Raw genomic sequence first — 22,155 nt, 5'->3', positions numbered from 1 at the left:
GTTATGCTGACATCCCTGGGAGAACTGTTTTTTTTTTTAATGAAAATGGAAGAGGAATGAATCCCTGGAGAGTGGTCTTCAGGGAGGGCTGGGAGAATGAAGGGAGAGAAAACAGCACTGTGGTCAGGATGTAATGTAAGAGAAGAATAAATGGAAAGCTTGCAACTTGAAAGAAAGAGGGGGGACAGAGGGATGGAAAAAAGGGGGAGGGAAGGAAGGAGGGAGAGAGGAAGGAAGGAAGGAAGGAAGGAAGGAAGGAAGGAAGGAAGGAAGGAGTATTTTGAAGTCCACAGTGTGCTTTATTTGGTTACAATTTCATGCATTTCTTGTTTCTTTTATGGTGGTGTTTTATTCTTTTTTTCTTGTCTATAGGGGGTAGTTATTGACGTATTGAGATTTTGTTCATTTTTGAGAAAGAACTTAAAGTTGGGAGGGTAGGGAGAAAAAGAGGAGAACTTGGGGGAGAAGAAATATGATCAAAATATATTTAAATTTAAAATTGATTGAAGTAATAAAAACAAAAAAGATATTTCAATGAATTTAAGCAGCAATCACATATGCTTGATTAAGAAACTCAATACATGTATCAAATCAGTAGGCTTTTATTCAGTTAGACCTTGACCAATCCTATATGCTCAAACATGGAGCCTACCTAAAACTGTTCATGAGAGAAAAAACTTGGAAAATTATCATCAAGCAAGCCGGGTTACACATGATAGATAGCTTATCCTAGTTTATTTAGATTGTCAAAAGAAAGTACGATAGGGTTGTTGGCCTCAACAACCAGGGAAATATATTTTTTTGATAATTTCAGAGATACCATGTAGGGATGATGGTGCTAGCAGTCTTATCTAAAGAAACCTTTTGTGATGAGTGGCAGTCAGTTGTATGCTCACAAAGTGCTTTAGTAAATTTCTTTTAAAAGGTAGAGAGACGAGTGAATAGAGAGTAGAGCGGAAGCGCTGGGGTTCTTTGACATCTCTCCTTATAAAAGTAGTAAAACTATCATATCAGAGCCTCACTGCATGAACACATTAAGGGTTTTTTTGTTTGTTGTTTTTGTGTGTTGTTGTTGCTGTTCTTTGGTTTTTGTTTTTGTTTTGGGGGTCTTTGTGCTTTTTAAAAATTTTGTTCTGTTTGTTTGTTTGTTTATAGAGACAGGGTTTCTCCATTACACAGAGCCCTGGTTATCCTGCACTTTCTTTATAGACAAGGCTGACCTATACTTCAACCTTATTGTTCTGGGAACTAGTCTTGCCACACATTTCAGGGTAGAGATTCATCTGCAACCTGATTTATTAGCATTCTTCCAGAAACATCATTTGTTTACTCTCTCACTATTATTGTGTGACAGAGTTCACATGCCTGCTTTCTGAATGGTGCCTTCGTAGTCCTGAGTTTTAGGATTTAATATCTCAACATGTCTTTCTCTCTTATCATGAAAATCCTGAGAGAAAAGAAACAGAAAGTAAGGACAGACAGTTATAACTGAGAATGATTCATGCACACACACACACACACACACACACACACACACACATATATACACACAAACTCACACACAAACTCATGCACACTCATACACACTTGTAAGAACCTCCATCCCTCTCCTATTGAATATTAGTAACGTGATACCACACCTTAAACAACAGCTAGGTAATCATGTCAATTACAAATTAAAATGAATAAAAAGTAGGACCACAAAAAACAGTCAGGTGAATTATCTCTGTTTCAATCATGTTGGCATTTTCCTTGCATTCATTTTTAAGTAAATATTTATATTTAAGTAGTCTAGTAAGATGATTCCCATTATTAGCATTAAAATACATATATACATATAATCTTGACCAGTTAAGGTAGTAGTTATATCATACGGCATACTGAAGCACTTGAGTAAAATTATTTTATATTTCTAAGTAAAGAGAAAACCTCAGCATCAAAATTTTAATGATATGAAAAATATCAAAAATTCTTTTTATTGCTAAATACACGACACTGTTTTTAGCATCTTACTAAAGTTGTCCTGTGGAATCCTCAAACCAATCTTTTCAGTTTGGTACTATGTTTTTCTTCATTTTACCAGAAAGACAAGGAGGCCCAACTATCTTGCCTATACTCAAACATTGGAATGTTTCAGAATTCCAATATTCTGACTTCAGAACTTATTGCTCTACCTGTTAAAATTCATTATAAAGCAATATATACATATATATTACTATATATATAGTGATTGCTCATCAGCAAAGAAGAAAAAAGATCATTAAAGCAAAAATATTTAGCTCTCAGATTATTCTTTTGTCTTCCACTGACTCACCTTCAGATTTTTCAAATTATATTATACAAAAAGGTCTCATAACCTTTCAGATTAAAAAAATACTGTTACATGTCTGGAAAATAAAGAAATGATTAATGTGTAGCAGTGATTCAGAAAGGAAATAATTTCCCATATTTTACATGTTATTAAAATCAGCCTTATTTCCCTCTTGTGAGTGTATCCCAAAGACCCGCAGCGTCTACTGTGTTAAGTGTGGGTTCAAGAGATTGGGGCACTGATGGGCCTCTGGCTCAGCTCCTGCTTCCCCTCGCAACCTCACGGAGCTATACATCTGTTTTGTTGATTCGGAAGAGCACTTGAAATGCTTTACAGTTGATTTTGACAAGTGCTACAATTTGATAAGGGAAGATAATTCTTGCTGAGATGATTTTCAAAGTAGAGAAATTATACTTTTGAGTAGATATTACCTTTCTTTATGATCAGAATTTTCACTTAATATACAGTGCACTTAAGCTTGGTAATCACATCTCTTTTCTGAAGAAAAAAAAAGTGACGGGTGTCTTTGATCTCCCATATTAAAGCATTACACAAAAATCTTATGCCAGATTCTGATTGTTTTCTTTGTTGCAGATAAAATGTCTGCCAAATTTAAATTATCAGATTCTGAAAATGCTATATGAATATGAAGTGGGATTATTAATTAACTGAGAGGCTCCTGATCACATGGCTGGGCTGATTGATGAGTTACTGAGATGTACATTTCTGCATGCCTCTAAATCCACTAAACGGAGAATTAATCAGTAGCCCCATAAAGGCTGCAGACTTGTTATTGGTAGAACAATCCCTTTTATCAAGTAAAATATATTTTAGGCTGTATTTTAAAGTATTCTTTTACCAAATAGATGTTTTCATTTATCTGGTTATACAAAATATTTTTACTTTTGAGATAATTTTAATGAATTAATATTTATCTTCTTTGTTCAACTAGTACTGTGCAAGGGCTGACAAAATTTAGATATCATCATCTCTGGGGCCCGAGATTTGATCACTGCCCCTTAGCGGAGAGGCCCTTTGGGAACACAGAGGAAGGGCACGCAGCCTATTCTGATGAGACCTGATAGGCTGTGAACAGAGGGTGGGTGGGGAAGGAGGACCCCACCTGTCAGAGGTCTAGGGCAGGGGAATAGTTCAGAAAAGAGAGGGAGAGTGGGAACAGGAGGATAAGAGCGAAAGGATTACAATAGGGGTGTAATATGAATGAATATAATAACAATAAAATAAATTTAAAAAATAAAATGTAGTTATCGACAACTCGTGATTTTTGTCTTTCGTTAAAGCAAACTGAGTGGATAGGGACTTTGGGAACTCAGCCATAATTGTATTGTTTCTGCGGATAACTTCAGTAATTAAAGCCTTGGTATTACTGGGATAGAAACCAGAACCTGAACCAGGCCTCCAGACGAGTTACTGTGGGATAAATACCACACTCTATAGACCCCTGCTGACACCTTTCTGTCATTAGTCCAGTGTAGACAAACAACTTCTCAGTGTTTTCAAATACAACTTAGGTCAACTGATGTCAAAATGATTTCTCTTGGTTTCCCTACATAACAGAAATTTTATACCCAACAGATAGTCACAATTGGAATTTTTATCAAGTTGTGTCTTTCAGCATTCCTACATCCACATGGTTGAAGGCATGCATGCACAGCACAAACACACACACACACATATCAGTTGTAGGAAATGGGTTCCACTGTGATATTTCCAAATATTTTTATAATGTACTTTGATATGTACCATCACTTACTTTTCCTTGATCCATTTTGCACTCGGCCCCCCTTCTCTTTCAAAACAGTAACTTTCAAAACAGTAACTTATCTACTTTCACATTTTTTTAAATTTAAATATGGATTGCACATAGGTGAGATAAGTCTACTTTTTGTTATATGGGTAGGAAGATTGAATGTATTAATTTACTTTTAAATTTACCTTCTAATGAATATCAAGGGAAATCTTCACCTGTCTATGCCACAGATTCCACATTGATACACTGAGTGCTCTTGGTTTATTATTATCCTGATGGGAATTCTGAAGATAAAATAAAAGAATGAATGTAGCTCATATGGTGCTTGGGAAATCTTTAAAATCTGAGAACTGTGATTATTGATTTTTTTAAATCACCGATGCCATCTTCGTAATTACTACTCCACGTATGGTTTATTATAGTAAAAATAATGGCCTAATTTTTCATTATTCCATATTCCACCCACTTCAGTTCTCTTATACACCAATGCTATTTATTTTAAAATATTACTTTCATAACTCCTCTGTTTAAAATAAGCTGTAGTTGGTAACTGAAATCACAGATTTTAAAGATCTTTATTACCTGCCTGCCCCCCAAAAGTTTTATAACCTATGCTTCTGTCCTTCTCACTTCTTTGCTGGATTAACTTTTGATTGCCAAATTCACTACTTTTCCACACCCATAAGACTTTTTACCGATAAAGAGGTAAATATCATCTATGATCAAAGGAGTTTTTGAAGGCTTTTCACATATCCACTTGTAGCCTGCTGTTGAAATTTCTTTGAATGTATATATAGTTATGTCTCAATTATCTGGACAAATAAGGGGAAGATCTATCAGATGTAAGTCTAACTGAACTCAAACCTCTCAAATTTCAGAGACATATGAGCATGCATTTATGAATAACTGGGATGTGCTTTCTTATTTGGGTTAAGGGCAGCTATTAGACTTTACATGACTTTCCCTTGATAGGTAACAATATTTTGGTTTCTCAAGGCCATCATTTAATCACTACTGAAAACAGATATAAAATCTACTTAAGGTTGTCGCTTTGTTCTCTTGACAGTGTCTCCTGCCTTACAGAAGCTTCTCAGCCTCATGAGGTCCCATTTATTAATTGTTGACATTAATGCCTGGGCTGTTGGTGTTCTGCTCAGGAAGTTGTCTCCTGTGCCAATATGTTCCAGGCTCTTTCCCATTTTTTCTTCTAAGTGACTTAGTGTCTCTGGTTTTATGTTGAGGCCTTTAATCCACTTGGATTTGAGTTTTGTACAAGGTGACAAATATGGGTCCAGTTGCATTTTTTTACACATAGACATCCAGTTAGACCAGCACCATTTGTTGAAGATGCTATCCCTTTTCCATCGAATGGATTTGGCTTCTTTGTCGAAAATCAAATGACCATATGTGTGTGGACTCATATCTGGGTCTTCGATTCGATTCCACTGATCAACCAGCCTGTTGCTGTGCCAGTACCATGCTGTTTTAATTACTATTGCTTTATAGTACAGACTGGGAAAAGATCTTCACCAACCCTACATCTGACAAAGGTCTAATATCCAAAATATATAAAGAACTCAAGATATTAAACACCACCAAACCAAATAACCCAATTGAGAAATGGGGCATGGAACTAAACAGAGAATTCTCAACAGAGGAATATCAAATGGCTGAGAAACACTTAAAGAAATGCTCAACCTCCTTAATCATCAGGGAAATGCAATCAAAACAACTCTGAGATTCCATCTTACACCCATCAGAATGGCTAAGATCAAAAATTCAAGCAACACCACATGCTGGCGAGGATGTGGGGAGAGAGGAACACTCCTTCATTGCTGGTGGGAATGCAAACTAGTACAACCACTTTGGAAATCTATCTGGTGCTATCTCAGAAAAATGGGAATAGGGCTTCCTCAAGACCCAGCTATTCCACTCCTTGGAATATACCCAGAAGATGCTCCAGCACACAGCAAGAAAATTTGCTCAACCATGTTCATAGCAGCCTTACTCATAATAGCCAGAGCATGGAAACAGCCTAAGTGTCCCTCAATAGAAGAATGGATAAAGAAACTGTGGTACATATACACTATGGAATACTACTCAGCTATTAAAAACAAGGAATTCCCAAAATTTGTGGATAAATGGATTGAGCTAGAAATGATCATAATGAGTGAGTTAACCCAGAAGCAAAAAAACTCAAATGGTATATACTCACTTATATCTGCATATTAGCCCAAGGGGCATGTCCCACGAAAGCCTTCACTTACCAGGAAACTGAGACAGAGGGGAGGACATTCTAGTGGGACTCTAGATGAGAGAATCATGGGAGAAAGGCAAAGTAGAAGGACCCAGAGGGTCCTAGAAGCCTACAAGTAGAACATTATGATAGGCAGATTTGGGCCCAGGGGTCCCGCTCAAACTAAGGCACCAGCCAAGGACAATACAGGCAGTAAACCTTAAACCCCTACCCAGATCTAGACAATGGACAGAACACTCTCCACAGTAGAGTGGAGAGTGGGATTTGACTTTCTCACATACTCTGGTGCCTCACCTTTGACCATGTCCCCTGGAGGGGGAGACCTGGTGGCACTCAGAGAAAGGACAGCAGGTTACCAAGAAGAGACTTGATACCCTATGAGCATATACAGGGGGAGGTAATCCCCCTCAGGAACAGTCATAGGGGAGGGGAATAAGGGGAAAATGGGAGGGAGGGAAGAATGGGAGGATACAAGGGATGGGATAACCATTGAGATGTAACAAGAATAAAAAAATAAAATAAAATCTACTTAAAAGTGGCTGACTACATACAGATCAGGAATTGCATTCTCCAAATTTTAGGCTTGCCTTAGTCATTTTCAGTTTATTTCATATCGATGCTCCCTTTTGAGTAAAAGATAAATACTTGAGGAAGAAAGGCAGGTAATTACCTTCCATGACCATCTTCAACTGATAAATATAGCCTGACTAGAAAAAAAAATGCTTCTAATGGACAATACGCAACATACTAAGACCCTGCCCCTGATGCAAGGCCAATCAGAAAAGGCAGGTTACTCTAATTTTTAAAGGATTTTGTGCATGAGATCAGAGTTTATCATCCACTGTGATCTTTCATGAATGACAGAACTAAATATGTGAAGGCAAGGTTGACACAGAAAAGAAACAGATATAGGAGTGTGTGTTCTGGTTTAGAACTTATTTAGAAATGACATTTTAAAACATAATTGTATAGCATCAATATCTTTGTAATGCATTTAAGAGACATCATTATTTGATCTTGACCTGCCATAAAAGCTCATCTTTTCTTTATGTGTCTCAATGTGCAATTCATCAAACAGGCCATATTGAATCAGCCCAGTAACTTAACTGCATTTTTTTTTTTTGCTTCTCCATTTCCTTTTTTTTTTTTTTTTTTTTTTTTTTTGCATACAGCCTTATCACAGAATCCTAGGAGATTCTTTTAAATCCTAAACTAATCTATGTCACTCATGTGGTACAATAGCATCCTGCATCCCTCACTCATAATAAAATCCAAAGTTTGAAGAACATAGGAGCCTACAGGATATGATTCCTGCTAGTCCTCATTACTCATTCCCTCCGTTTCATCCTTGCTCATTCCATTTCAGTAACATTGTCTTTGTTACTCTTTTCACAAAGTCTGTCTTGATTCTGAGATGGCCACATAAAGACCCCTGTTACTCCCGTGTCTCTTCACATGGAAGAAGCAAAGAAACGAGGTCACCGAGACTTATGAGGTCAAAATTGCAGAAGAATCTTGAACTCAGGAGAATCTTGAGCTCAGCAAGGGTGAGATGAGAGCTGTGCCAGGTACAGACACAGGAAAGGCAGCATAGATAAAACTAAGTGCATTGGCAACCATGACTCCATCATTTGCTGGAGTCCAACCCAGTCCATATGGGAGAGTCCCAGCATACGCGACTACTGCGAATGCTGCTAACCTTAGCTGTGAGAGTCCCACAGTCATTCCAGGCTTCTAGCCCAAATAAGGGAGCTACTCAGGGACAGCATAGTATGAGAAAATGTCAGTGCTGAATGGACAGGAATAGTTCCTTGTTGTCATTCTCAGAAACGGGAGGAGTTCCTTTTATCTTTGCTGGGTTTATAGAGAAGAATTTCAGGTCTAGCCATTCCTAAGCATGGGTGTAATTTTATCACAAATAGAAAGAATGACACAAAAGAATGTGCTAAAGAAGGAGAGACACATATGAGAGTACAGAGGTGTGGCTTTCTCACACCTACTATACATTTCATGCCTAGTTAGAAGAGCAGAAATGCCCCAAATGGACACCTGATATAGCACCCCAAACACCAATTACATAGTTTTGATTAGTAAACACTGCATCCATCTATTACATCATCACACTATCTCACAACCATGTGCAATTATTGCTAAATTCTTAGTCTTTAAGGAAATGAAAATGCTCATCACTCTGAATTAATTGTTACATATTATACACATGCATAGAATACACGCACTCTACAAACAATACATTTTAAAAGTCTGACTCAGAAAATTGGCAGTTACAGTACTTTCTTCCTCAAAGCACATTCAATTATATGCTGAACTTCGCAACTCTGTGGATCATTTGCTTTCTCTCTGTTGAGGCATTTATTCATTAGTAACTTACCAGTTACATTTATTACAGATGTCCACCACAAAACTGACATAATTCTGTGCTACCTATGGTGCTTTCTCCCTTACATTATTATTTTCTCTAAAATACTACTCCTTTGTCCAATACTTACCAGTTTCTACAGATTTGTTTTTGTTTTTCTGGTTCTTCCCAATGATGTATGATGATACTTTACCACATAGTTGATATTGTGTTTTCATGCTAAAAGACTTTAAAGTCAACAGTAGACAAGTAATAAATAATTGTGGATAGATGCGATTTCATATTTCTAATCTTTGCAAGTTACTACATGCAATTCTTTCTATTTAATTGTTTCTTATTTTTCTTTTTTATTTTATTAATTTATTCATATTACATTTCAATGATTATCCCAACCCTTGAATCCTCCCATTCCTCCCTCCCTCCCATTTTCCCCTTATACCTCTCCCCTATGACTGTGACTGAGGGGGACCTCCTCACCCTGTATATGCTCATAGGCTATCAAGTCTCTTCTTGGTAGCCTGCTATCCTTCCTCCGAGTGCCACCAGGTCTTCCCATCCTGGGGACATGGTCAAATATGGGGCACGAGAGTACGTGTGAAAGTCAGACCCCACTCTCCACTCAACTGGAGAATGTCCTGTCCATTGACTAGATCTGGGTAAGGGTTCAAAGTTTACTGCATGTATTGTCTTTGGATGGTGCCATAGTTTGAGCAGGACCAGATCTGCCTTTCATAATGTTCTTCTTGTAGGTTTCTAGGACCTTCTGGATTCTTCTATTTTGCCATTCTCCCATGCTTCTCCCACCTAGAGTCCCAATAGGATGCCCTCCCCTCTGTCCCACTTTCCTGGTAAGTGAATACTTTCATGGGACATGCCCCTTGGGCTAGTATGCAGATATAAGTGAGTATATACCATTTGACTCTTTCTGCTTCTGGGTTAATTCACTCATTATGAACTTGAAATGATCATAATGTTTCTTATTTTATATGAGAAACATTGGGTTCATATTTTAAGAACATTACCAATTTATTGCTTCTTGAAACATAAATTTGGCCATTTGATACAATGTAGGATTCTCTAATTGAGTAGTCACTGGTTCGTGTATGTATAAGCACCATCATTAGGATTAATTACACAACTTTCTAGGATGGTGTCTTTTTTACCTTTGTATTTCCAGCAGCTCAATACTGAGGCTTAGGAATTGTTTGTTGTATTTTGTGAACTCAACTCATTATCCTTCTTCCTAAATTAGCTTTCACTAGGACCAACATTTCTTTCAATCAAACTAATAAGAATCTTTAACTCCTCTTTCCCACATCAATTCCTGTTTTGTAGCTGTCTAGTTGATAACTGTCTGTATGTCAAGGTTTCGTAGATATGTCATTTCTAGCACACACTTTTTCTAAGTTTTATATAAAAATGATAACTGAAGTTTAGTTAAATCACATTTGACAGTGAAGACTTTCTTTAGAAAAGTACTATAAATTACTGGAGCTTGTCAACACTTGACTGTTGCCATGTTTGTGGATTAACTCACATTCATGTCACCCATTTTTTAGTGCTGTTTGAGAACACATTTTCAATGCTTATTATTATTCTCTCTCCTCCTAGCTGCCTTTAGATAAATGCCTACACACCAACCATGAATCCATTTTAAAGGAAATAGCCTCTACTGCAAATCAGTGGATGTAACATGTGACTTAATGCTGTCCAATAGGACGTGAGTAGCAGTGTGGACACATCTATGAGGAACAAAAATATATGCCTTTGCTTTTTCTATTCTTCCTTCTTATGTATTCAGTGCCGGAGACTTGAGGAGTAGAAGGTCATTATCATCAGGATGTCAGAGTGGCCTTCCAATTTGGCCAAAGGCTAACTCCTGAAAACTGTCGTCTGTGTGCTTGAATGACTATAGAAGAAAGGAATAAATGTTCAAGCCAGTGCAGTGGTATTTATTATTATTACTGAAGCAATTCGGCTTGTTCACCACCTACTATTCAAGAGAATGGAGTCAAGATCCTTGGTGGGTCCTGATGCCTTAGTACAGGAACTAAAGTTACTCACATGGCTACCAAGCCCCTTTGGGCACAGTTTCTAGAGGCTTCTTCTATCATATTTTCAGCCACTTTATCATGTACCCTGTTTCAGCTTTCACTGTTCATCACTGTTCTGCATACCAGAATTTCTGAGTTCCTTTTCCTATTGATGGAAGGTTCTTTCTTCTACACAATATATATTTTTTCAGCAGCATCATTATTCATATATCAGCTAAAGTTTAATACCCTTATGAAAATGCTCCCTGACTCTTTTGTACATATTTTGGCAGTACCACATGTCTATCATTTTAACTTTTATCTTCATTATTTTGCAGCTGCTTGTAAAGTCATGAAGAAGGTATGCATCCATTAAGTTATAAAGCCAATTGCTCTAACACTTGACATGATACCTGAATTCTCATAGATGACCATTGAATAACAAATGAACAGCACTGTGATAGAGACCTTTCCACACATTGTTAATTTGCTACCCTTGATCTCTACTACCTTTCAAATTCCTGCTGCCCATTCTTTGGTCTTTCTCCCTAGATATTTCCTTATTTAAGACATAGAATGTCAGTAATATATAGGAAACTAGATTTGGACATACTATAAATGATAATAATTCAGGAAGCTTTAAACTACCTTTTCAAAGTGAGTATACAGTAGTAAGGCTTTACAACCAGATGGGAATGTTGCCAAACAAAAATATCCAAGTTCCAGGCTATCTATTATATTCCATGAAAACGTGTGAAACAGGAATGCCAGTGAGATGAAACAGGAAGATGGCAAGTGATTGCTATGTGAAAAATCTCCAGGGAATAGGCCAGGGATGAAGCGAGTGACAATAAAAAGACACCAGTTTCAACAACAATTACAATACCCCTCAAAAAATAAAGATACAAAAACAAAAATGGAGCAAACCCTAGAAAGTCAAACAGAAGGAAAGAGCATCTAGTGCCCATTCCAGAGCACTATTTGAATTCCAGAATAATTGTCTGAAGTGCTCATGCCTAAGTATACACTCAATACAGCTGTATAACTTAAACCATTTCTCAGCTTAAGAGAAATAGAGACCTGCAGAAAATACAAACTGTACTTTCAGTTCCTGATAAGTTGAAGACAGATGGGGAAGGGAGGGAGGGAGGGTAGAGACAGATGGTCAAAAGACATGTAGATGATAGACAAACTGAGAGAGAGGGAGGGAGAGAGGATAAAAACCAAAAATCTTATTCCACGTATACCTGTGCAAGGAGGTACAGAGGCCATCCCAGGAATTCAAAAATACAATTAGCACTAGAGTCATCCCTGAGCAGACCTACCATCCAGCCAGAGGAATCTTATGATCTCTGTGCCATGTATGTGCCAATAGTTCTCTATTCTCAGAATTAACCAGGAACAGCAGGAAGAAGCCATTTTTAAAAGACCTCCAACGAGCCATCAGCAAGAAACGTCTAGAAACAATGATCTCCCTACCCAGCCCTCTCTGACAGCCCAGGGTAAGAATAACTTTGATAAATTTTGATGACTGGCCTGCAAATCCCTCTAGCTAGATAGCAAGAAAATGATTTAAGTCTGGGTCATGCGATATCCTACAAGGTGAAAACGTGGTCCGCCCACATCCTGGAGTGAGACTTGCTAGCTCCTGGGAGGGACAAAAAGCACAGGTATTTAACAATGTGAGGGTCTTAGACAACCTTTGACTAGCTATGAATCACCATTAGAAGTCCCCAGCAAGCTGTAGTACCTGCTGAGGGCCTGTCAGATGACGGAAAGGCAGCAGGTGAAAAGCCTGACTCACTCCTTCTTGGCCCCAATCAAAAAAATGGAGAGAAGCACTGTTGGTGTGGATAGCTTTGAAGTCACCCCAAAGCAGTACCCCAGGAAGAGAAAGTGAGGTTAGCCCTTGGAGAATAGTGGCAGAATGGAGACAGGCAATGAAAATGTGTTTCCCATCCATACTACCAAGCCCCACATTGTACTTTTGAAGAAATAATACAAATGATGTGAATTTATTTCCCTAGCTTATGAAGCCCAAGACAGACAATAAGAACACATCAGTAGGAAGACATGAAGTAATTTCTTCTGCATGGTGGTACCGATTTTTTTCCAGTCACCTAGATCATTTTATTAGGCCTGAAGAGTAAGTCAACAATTAACTACCCAGTTAATATTTTAAAAACTCATTTTCCTCAAGAAAGTATATTTGAAACTAAGACCCAGTTTCAAACACGTTGGCTTTTGTGTCTTTTTTAAAGCCGTCTTCTTTAGGGTTGAATCACACTTTATTCCTCTATCAAAAGGTAACTGTGGTAAACTCGCATAGCTAAGCATGGATAGATAAAATACTAAAACAATTTCACTCATAGTGCGCTTAGATTCTCAAACATCAAAGAGTCCTTCAGTGTTTCTCTTTTGTAAATAATTTCAAACTGGTACTTTGAGTGTATTTTATTTTACTAACTGACATATTAACTCTTTCTGTAGAGCATAGAGAAATGCACATGCATACAATTTGTAAGTATACTTTCCATTCAATATTTCCTCAGATGTTAGAATTATCTGAGCAACATTTCTTCAGTTAAAAGTAAAATGTTTTATTTGTTTCTATTCTACTGAGAACAAGAAGTAAAGTTGACTTACCAATGGTAATTAACATTTACAGAAAAAACCAATGGACATGTTCTAAAAACTCATTTATTCCTTTGGTACATTTATTTGTCTAATAAACACATTTATTCTAAAAGTAATTTTAGAAAACTCTCTTTTACTTTTTAGTAATGGACATGAGTAAACACAGCAATATCTTTGCAAATTGTTAAGCTTTATTTTAGGTTTCTTACATTCTAGAATAGACATGGCTCTGAAAAAATATACCCGGGTAAATGAAAACAGAGAGCTATCAATAATTAATCAATAAATATTATTATTTCTTCTAGGTTTTAACTTAAAAATAGTCATTAAATTAAAATATTTATCTGGATTATACATTTTATTAGATAAAAACATTTTCTTTTATTTAAAATAGCTTTTATTCTCACATAATGCACCCTGACAGTGGGTTCTTCTCCTTCTACTCCTCCTGTTTCTTCCCCATCCCATCACCCCTTCACTTTGTCTCCTTAAAACATAGACTTCCAGAGGATAAAATAAAATAGTATGAAGAAACAAAAGCTAGTACATCAGAGCAGGAAAAAGGAAACAAAAAGAATAAAAGGACCCCAAGACAAGGCACAAAAACCAGATATAGACATAGAAAGCTGCTTGTTTTCCTACTCAGGAGAGTCACAAATCCTTTACCTGGAAGCCATGTTAAAAGCAAAACACTCCTTTAGTCTCATCTTCCTCAGGGCTCCCTGACCTCTGAGGGGAAGGATTTGGCGGAGTAAAACCATTTGTGGCTAAGAGTTCCCAGGTCTCTCATTCTCTGCAAATGTGTCTAGCTCTGGGTCTCTGCATTTGTTCCATCTGCTCCAGGATGAAGTTTCTTTGATGATTGTTGAATACGGCATGAACCTATGTGTCGCAGGTTATCGTTTAGAGGCATAGTATTGCCATGTTTTGCTTGTTTGCTTGTTTTGTTGTTTCTTTTAGAACAGTATTTGGTTTTATCCCAGGCTTCTGAGCCATCTGATCTCATGTTCTTGGTTATCCACGCCGTGTCAGGTAAGGGTTCCACCTCATAGGGTGAGCTTTATATCAACTAAGGTACTTCTTTGGTTACTCCAACAAGCTTTGCACCACCGCTACACTAGCATAACATGCAGGCACAACACCATTGTAGATCAAAAGGCTCGTGGATGGGTTAGAGTTTACAGTCCTCCTTTGGTAGGGTGCAGAGCACCTTCCTGTACCTAAGACACTAACACATAACCTTGGTGCTTCTATGGATTGTAGCATAGTTATCTTTGACTTCAGAGCTAATTTCTACGTATAAATGACTACAAACTGAAATTTGGAGACCTTAATCAGGATTTTGTTTTTTTAGCTCTATCCATTTATGTGAAAATTTCATCATGCCATTTGAAAAAAATATTTATTTATCTATTATTATATATACAATGCTTTGCCTGCACGTACACCTGCAGGCCAAAAGACAACATGAGATCTCATTATAAATGGCTGTGACCCACCATGTGGTTGCTGGGAATTGAACTCTAGACCTCCAGAGGAGTAGTCAGTGTGCTTAGCCTCTAAGCCATCTCCCCAGCCCCCCATGATGCAATTTTTTAAATATCTGAGTAACACTCTCTTGTTTAACATTTTCTTTATCCATTCTTCTGTTGAGGGATATCTAGGTTCTTTCTAATTTTTGGTTGTTATAAATAGAGCAGAAATGCACATGGTTGAGCAAGTGTTTCTGAGGAAAGATGAAACACCCCTTGGGTATATGTCAAAAAGTGGTTTAGCTATATCTTGAGGTATACTGACTCCCATCTTCCTGAAGAAAAGTCACATTAATTTCAATTGTGGCTGTTTGCGTTTGCAGGCTGACTAGCAGTGAATTCTGATGGACATAAGATGAAATCTCAAAGTAGTTTTGGTTTGAATTTTCCTGACAGCTAAGTTCGTTGAACATTTATTTTAAGAGTTTCTTAGTAATTTGAGTTTTCTCTTTTGAGAATTCTGTTTTGATCTATACTTCATTTTTAATTAGTCTGTTTTCTTGATGTTTAGTTATATTAGTTCTTTATATACTTTGATTATTAGTGCTCTATTGGATATGCAATTGGTCAAAATCTTTTCCCAGTTGGTGGGGAAAGTTGATGGGTTGAATGATGGTGTCCTTTGCCTTACAGAAGATTTTCAATGTGATGAGATTCTATTTATTAATTGTTGATCTTAGTACCCGTGCTTATGGCGTTCTGCTCAGAAAGCCTTTTCCAGTGCCAGTATGTTCAAGGGTATTCCCCACATTCTCCTCTTTCAGGTTCAGTGAATTTGATTCTATGTTGAGGTCATTGTCCATTTGGACTTGAGTTTTGTACAAGATGATAAGTAGGCATCTACTTGTATTCTTTTTACCTACTTAATGTACATATTTTATATTCATATCAACACTTTATTTCAGATCAGAAATATATATTCTTAATGATTTACAAACTTTATTTGAATGTTAATATAAAGTCACAAAATTTATGAGTATGATAATGGCACGTAGTGCTTACATATTACGTAAAACAAAATAACAAGGCACATATTACAGATGTAAGTATGGTAGAGTACAGAAAAAAGCACAGTAGAGGAAGGAGAGCACATTTAAATATTAAGTGATTATAAACACACTAAGGAAAGTACAGTAAAATATGAAGTGATTATCTTTGAGTGAAGAGTTATATATTCTTCTCTAGCTGAAGCTCCTCAGATATTTTTGTATTATAAACATGATTCAATTATAAATCAAACTTTTAAAATGAAGTCATATTTCAAAAGGTTTCATAACCTTTCTATAGAAAATTTGTATAAACAAAGCACCATTCCGGGTAAACTTTAGGAGGGCCTGAGATCTGCATCTGTCTATATATTTCTACTGTATATATATATTTTCTAATTTCCAGTAAAGGCACAAGCACACATAATTTCTGATGTCTTCCAGATTCAATGAACTTTAAGAAATAGATTGACAAGTTTTGCAAAATCCTTCTGAAGAGTAATATCTGTTTCATAAAAAGAAGCAAAAACACCATAATATTCTTCTAAATACTGTGAAAAACTTATCTTAGTATTTTCTGAACACCATGGATATGAATAATTTCAAGACTCTTGTGATAGAATTGTTGTCCCAGTGTGTAGATTTTTTAAAATTTTGTTTCTTTTAAAATATATACATTTATATTATTACACATAAATAAAATAAACTAAATACAGCAAGAAAAACAACCAAACAATCAGGAATTATGTAAATGTTACATTCATAGTGATTTGCCTGTTTGTATTTGGCAAACCTGAGATAAACATCTTTCCTATCTTGTTGAGTCTAAATTTCTGAAGGAAAATTAATATCTACCATATCTCATCTCTCACACAGGTAATTAAGTTTTATTCCTTCTCAAGTCTCTGATGGGGTTGAAGGCCAGATAGTTTAGTCTAATTGGATTGTTATACATGCAGCCATCCAGTTTGATCTGCACCATTTGTTGAAGGTGCTGCATTTTTTCCAGTGTGTATTTCCTGCTTCTTTCAAAAAAATCAGGTGTTCATAGATGTATAAATTTATGTCTGGGTTTTCAACTTGATTACATTAGTCAATGTTTTTGTTTGTATGTCAATACCATACAGTTTTTAGTACAATAGCTCTGTAGTACAACTTGAAAATGGAAACAGTGAAACCTCCAACAGTTCTTTTGTTCATAACTGTTTTAGTTATCCTAATTTTTTCTATATGACATTGAGAATTGTTGTTTCAAGACCTATGAAGATTTTATGTTAGACTTTTGATGAGATTGCATTGAATCTGTAGATTGGTTTCAGTAGGATGGTCATTTTTACTATGTTAATCCTACCACTATATGAGCATATGAGATCTTTTCATCTTCTGATATCTTCTTCGACTTCTTTCTTCAAAGACTTGAGGTTTTTAATCCCAATCATCTTTTACTTACTTGGTTGCAATTACCCCAAGATATTTTATATTGTTTGAGGCTCTTGTGAAAGCAGTTGTTTCCCTGATTTCTCTCTCAAACACTTTGTCACTTGTATATAGGAAGGCTACTGAGTTTTTATGAGTTAATTTTGTACCCAGCTACTTTATTGAAAAAGATTTATCAGTTGTAGGTGATTCCTGGCATAACTTTTAGGTTACTTATGTATATTCCCGTATCATCTGCAAATAAGCATACTTTGACTTCTTCTTTTCCAAAATGATATCGCTCTGATTTCCTTAAGTTGTCTTATTGTCCTTGCCATGTTTTAAAGTACTATATTGAATAGAAATGGAGTGAGTGGACAGCCTTGCTTTATTCCTGATTTTGGTGAAATTGTTTTGAATTTCTCTCTAAGTTAATGTTGAATATGGACTTGTTGTAAACTACCTTTATGGTGCTGATATATGTCTCCTGTATCCCTAAGCTCTCCAAGGTTTTTATCATAAAGTGGTGCTGGATATTGTCAAAGGCCTTTTCTATATCTAATGAGATGATACATGGTTTTTTGTCTTTTAAGTTGTTTGCATAATAGATTACAGTTATTAATTTACATATCTTAAACCATGCCTGCATCTCTGAGGTGAAACATACTTGATCCTGGTAGATGATATTTTTCACATGTTCTTGCATTCATTTTGCAAGGATTTTATTGAGAATTTTTGTGTCTGTGTTTATAAGGGATATTGGTCTACAATTCTCTTTCTTTGTAGTGCCTTTATGTGGTTTGGGTATCAGGGGATTAACTAGATATGAAAGAGAGAAAGGAGAGTAAATTTCAGAAGCTTGCCTACTTGATTTGTTGGCCTATTTGTTTCTCTGGCTAGGTTGGTGGTATGTTCCCAAGGGATGCCTGGTAGAACTGGGATGGGGTAACATGATGAGAGGGAGGAAGCTTGGAGCAGATTATCTGCATGATCTGCTGGAAATGATGAGTTAAGAATGGGAGGCAACACAGCAGGCAGTCTGTTGTGTAAGAGAAGTTTCACATCTATTAGGATAACACACCATATACTAATTGTAGATTTGGAAGGTATATTATATTATTGGTAAAGAAATCCCATCTTTTCCATTGTCATTTACAACATACCAACTAATTCTGACTTAAAGATAGTACCATGAAACTAAACCTAGAACTTCCAAACGACTGAGCTATACCACTCCAAGGCATGCATCCAAAGTGCTCTGTCTCCTACTACAGAGTTGTATGCTCTCTCCTTGGGACATGCATCTTCATTGCTGCAGTATTTACAATAGTCAGAATGATGAGTCAGCCTAGAGGTGCACCCATGAATGGTGGATGTCAGGCTGTATAGTTTTATGTCAATGTGACACAAACTAAATTCATTTGAGAAGAGGCATCCTCACTTAAGAATATGCTTCCACAATATAAAACTGTAGTCAACACAATAGGGCAATTTATTTCTTAGTGATTGATGTGGGAAGACCCTGACCATTGCCATCCTTGGGATGGTGGTCCTGGGTTCTATAAGAAAGCAGGCTGAGCAAGCCAGTAAACAGTACTCCTCCATGGCCTCTGCATCAGCTCCTGCCTCTAGGAGCCTCTAGGTTCCTCCCATGTTTGACTTCTTGCCCTGATTGTTTCTATGATTAACAGTGATAGGGAAGTATAAATGAAATAAACAATGTCCTCTCAACTTTCTTTTGGTCATGGTGTTCATAAAAGCAATAGAAACCCTAACTAAGATAATGGGAAATGAAAATATGGCTCATATATACAATACTTTACTCAATTCTAAAGAAAAAGCAAAGTATGACACTTGCTCAAGGATGGAACTTAAAAACTATACCAAGTAAGGCAATTTGGGATCTGAAAGACAAATTCTAGCTACATGCATAAGTATGTATTATAATCAGCACTATATGTGTGTATAACACAACCCTATTATAGAAGTGTATTTCAGTGTATGTAGAGACTCAGAATATATAAAAATGACCATGGATGGAAAAATCTTAAGAGAGGGGGAGTGGTGAAACAAATATGATACACAGTCATAGGGGAAGGGAGTAAGGGAAAAATGGGAGGGAGGGAGGAAATGGGAGGATACAAGGGATGGGATAACAATTGAGATGTAATATGAATAAATTAATAAACTATATTTTAAAAAGAAATAAAATAGTTTAGATCAGCATAAAAAAAGTAGATAGGGAAATGTTGGCAGTAGAATGGTTAATGTAAGGAGAGGTTTGGGAAGGGATAAAAAAAATCTAAGGATATTATAAAATTAGACATTAAAATAACATTTTGAAGCTTATTGAAATTTTGTTGTTTCTTTTCTTTTCTTTTCTTTTCTTTCTTTTCTTTCTTTTTTAAGAATTTGAATGTCAGATCCCTACATGGAGGGCAATTGTGGAAGGTCAAAGGGCTGTTTCTCCTGAAGCAATAGGTTATTAGACAAAAGCCACAGAACTGTGTGGGGGACATTTTCCTACAAGTTGTTGATCAGGGAAGTCCCAGAAGTCTGTGACACAACAGGGTATTTTCCCTGTTATTATGTGCCAAGCAGGACTTGATATTAAGAGCCTACTGCTTAAAAAACAATATGCTAGGTCATAGAATACATGGGAACATTAACTTGGGACAGAGCTAGAAGCTTTCTTACTGTGGCTAAACTTCAGAGTGCTAGAGGTGCTAATGTGGACTACTAGGTAGTCATTAGCAGTCTTACCTAGTTGTGAACCCTGCATGTTACAATAATGACAATCCAAGAAAGATTTCCCATGACATGATAGCGGTATGACTTTTGTCATGCCAACTAACTGCTTCTGGTTTGGAATCAAAGCCAACTTCATAAGAAAGAAGTCATCTTTGTTATTGCAATCTGTTTAAAAGCTGGTGCCAGCAGAGATCACAGGACTAATGGAGGAGCCCACTTCTATAATTTTGCTAATTAGACACATTCCAAATTGCCTTCATTTTAAAATTTTATTTATTTTGTGTTTGTGCACATGTTCACAAGCATGCTATGGTATATATGAAGGTGTCAGTGAACAGGACATTGGAATTGATGGCTTCCTTCCATCATGTTCCAGAGGTTGAATTCAGGTAATGTTTGGTAACAAGCACTTTACCCACAAATTCATCTTGCTTGTCTTTAAACTGTCTTCTAAATGCTCATGTTTATATCCACAAATTAGTGCTGCTCTCAGTCTTCTTTATAAAAAGTTCTTATCATATCAGATAACAGTTGATTCAGAGACTCATACGTCATTAAACTACTGATGAGGAGGGATGGTGGTTGCTTGGTAATAGTCATGCAGTTGAAGGTTCAGAAAACAGTGTACATGAGAAATGGCAGAAATAATGGATGCGCAAGATGGTGAGCTATTCTGAAAAGAGATATCTTTTGGTTATACCGTGACCACTACACTTACAAACTGACTGTATCTCTGTTTACTCACAAAAAAACCTGAACACAAGGTTCAGTAGGCTTCACCCCTCCCTGAAACACTATGGGCGTTAGTGAAAGGCTACGGGGAATGGGCTCCTAATTACTTCAGTGGTATAACACCTGGGTATAAGTTGCCCAGATCCCAATAAATGGCCTCATACCCATGATGCATCCAGACCAAGAATAATCCTATTCCAAAAAGAGTGATGGTCCTTACAATAAATGAAGCAAGAGGAAGAAGGTGATGGGTAGGCATGTCAATAAGGGAGGAAAAAAGATTTCAGTAGAAACCAATGCATCAGTAACTTAGCTTTAGATTTCTAATTCCAGAATATAAGGCAATACCAACTGACACCTTAACAGGGGACAGAAAGAACACTTTGAAAAAGCTATAGTGATTTCTTAAGGCTTTATTTGCCTTGAACTGTGTGTATGTATGTGGATACATGCATGCATGTGCAGATGCCTGCAGAGGCTAGAAGAAGGGGTAACTATTGATTCATGAAGTTGTAAGTGCTGTGGATTTAATTCAGACCCTCTGCAAATGCAGTATATGCCTCTTACTTGATGGCCCATCACTTCAGCAAAAAAATTTACTTTTAATAAATTTACATGTGTTTAAAATATATAATATATTCTAATGTCATCCTAGCAAAATGTTGCCTCTATCCTTAAACTTTGACTTGGTCTGTGGTAAGTGTTCATTACATTTAAAAAGACACTTTAAAATTAATCTAAAGGAAGAATCAATATAAAATATAGGATCTTTGTTAGGTCTATGGGAAAGGAGAAAATGTGACAGGAAAGAACACAATAAATTCTTCCAAGTTGTGAACCAGATTTTTAAAACCTGATAAATTGAGAGAACATTGTATTTAAAATTATTCTGTAAACTGAAGGAATACATCTCATATAACATGCTGTATAATTGTATGATCCATAATAAAATAAATGAAATAGAATGATTCCTGGCATTAACTCTGTTAAAAAGTAAACAAGTGATTAAAGGCAACATATTCTCAATTTAGGAAAGAAGCCATAGGAAAGGCTTAATGACAGATGGGAATATAAAGAGAATTGCTTATTTTGAGATATGAGAATTTAAATGTTTTCCCTTAAATATGCAGAACTCAAGACAAAATCAGAAATAGAGTATTTAGGCTAATATTCTGGCATTCCCTCTTTTCCACCAATCTCTTTATCTTTTTCTTTCTTTTGTAGCCTTTATTCATTCTGACAAGCAATACTGTCCATAGCACTTTAAAGTATATTCAGGCTATGGTGGGAGCTACCTTCCCGTCCTTTACAACAGCCTCTGACCAGGTCTTCCTACTGATCTGTAGAAGAAG

The 22,155-nt window shown here is 36.5% G+C and overlaps 1 pseudogene across 1 annotated transcript in view; it reads left to right on the top strand.

Annotated features, from left to right (window-relative positions):
- Positions 1-7,957: 7,957 nt before the first annotated feature.
- The window catches only part of LOC311599094 (55 kDa erythrocyte membrane protein-like), a 35,736-nt pseudogene continuing 21,538 nt past the window's right edge, over positions 7,958-22,155 (top strand). Inside the window, exons 1-4 of the transcript in view lie at positions 7,958-8,045; positions 11,088-11,110; positions 12,125-12,251; positions 14,347-14,418. The product of the transcript in view is annotated as a 55 kDa erythrocyte membrane protein-like (transcript). The remainder of the gene's footprint in view (positions 8,046-11,087; positions 11,111-12,124; positions 12,252-14,346; positions 14,419-22,155) is intronic.

Source organism: Acomys minous, assembly GCF_964271855.1.
Source record: "Acomys minous genome assembly, chromosome: 6".
NCBI classification, from domain to species: domain Eukaryota; kingdom Metazoa; phylum Chordata; class Mammalia; order Rodentia; family Muridae; genus Acomys; species Acomys minous.
Note: the sequence above shows the minus strand (reverse complement) of the source record. Positions and strands in the feature narration are given on the sequence as shown.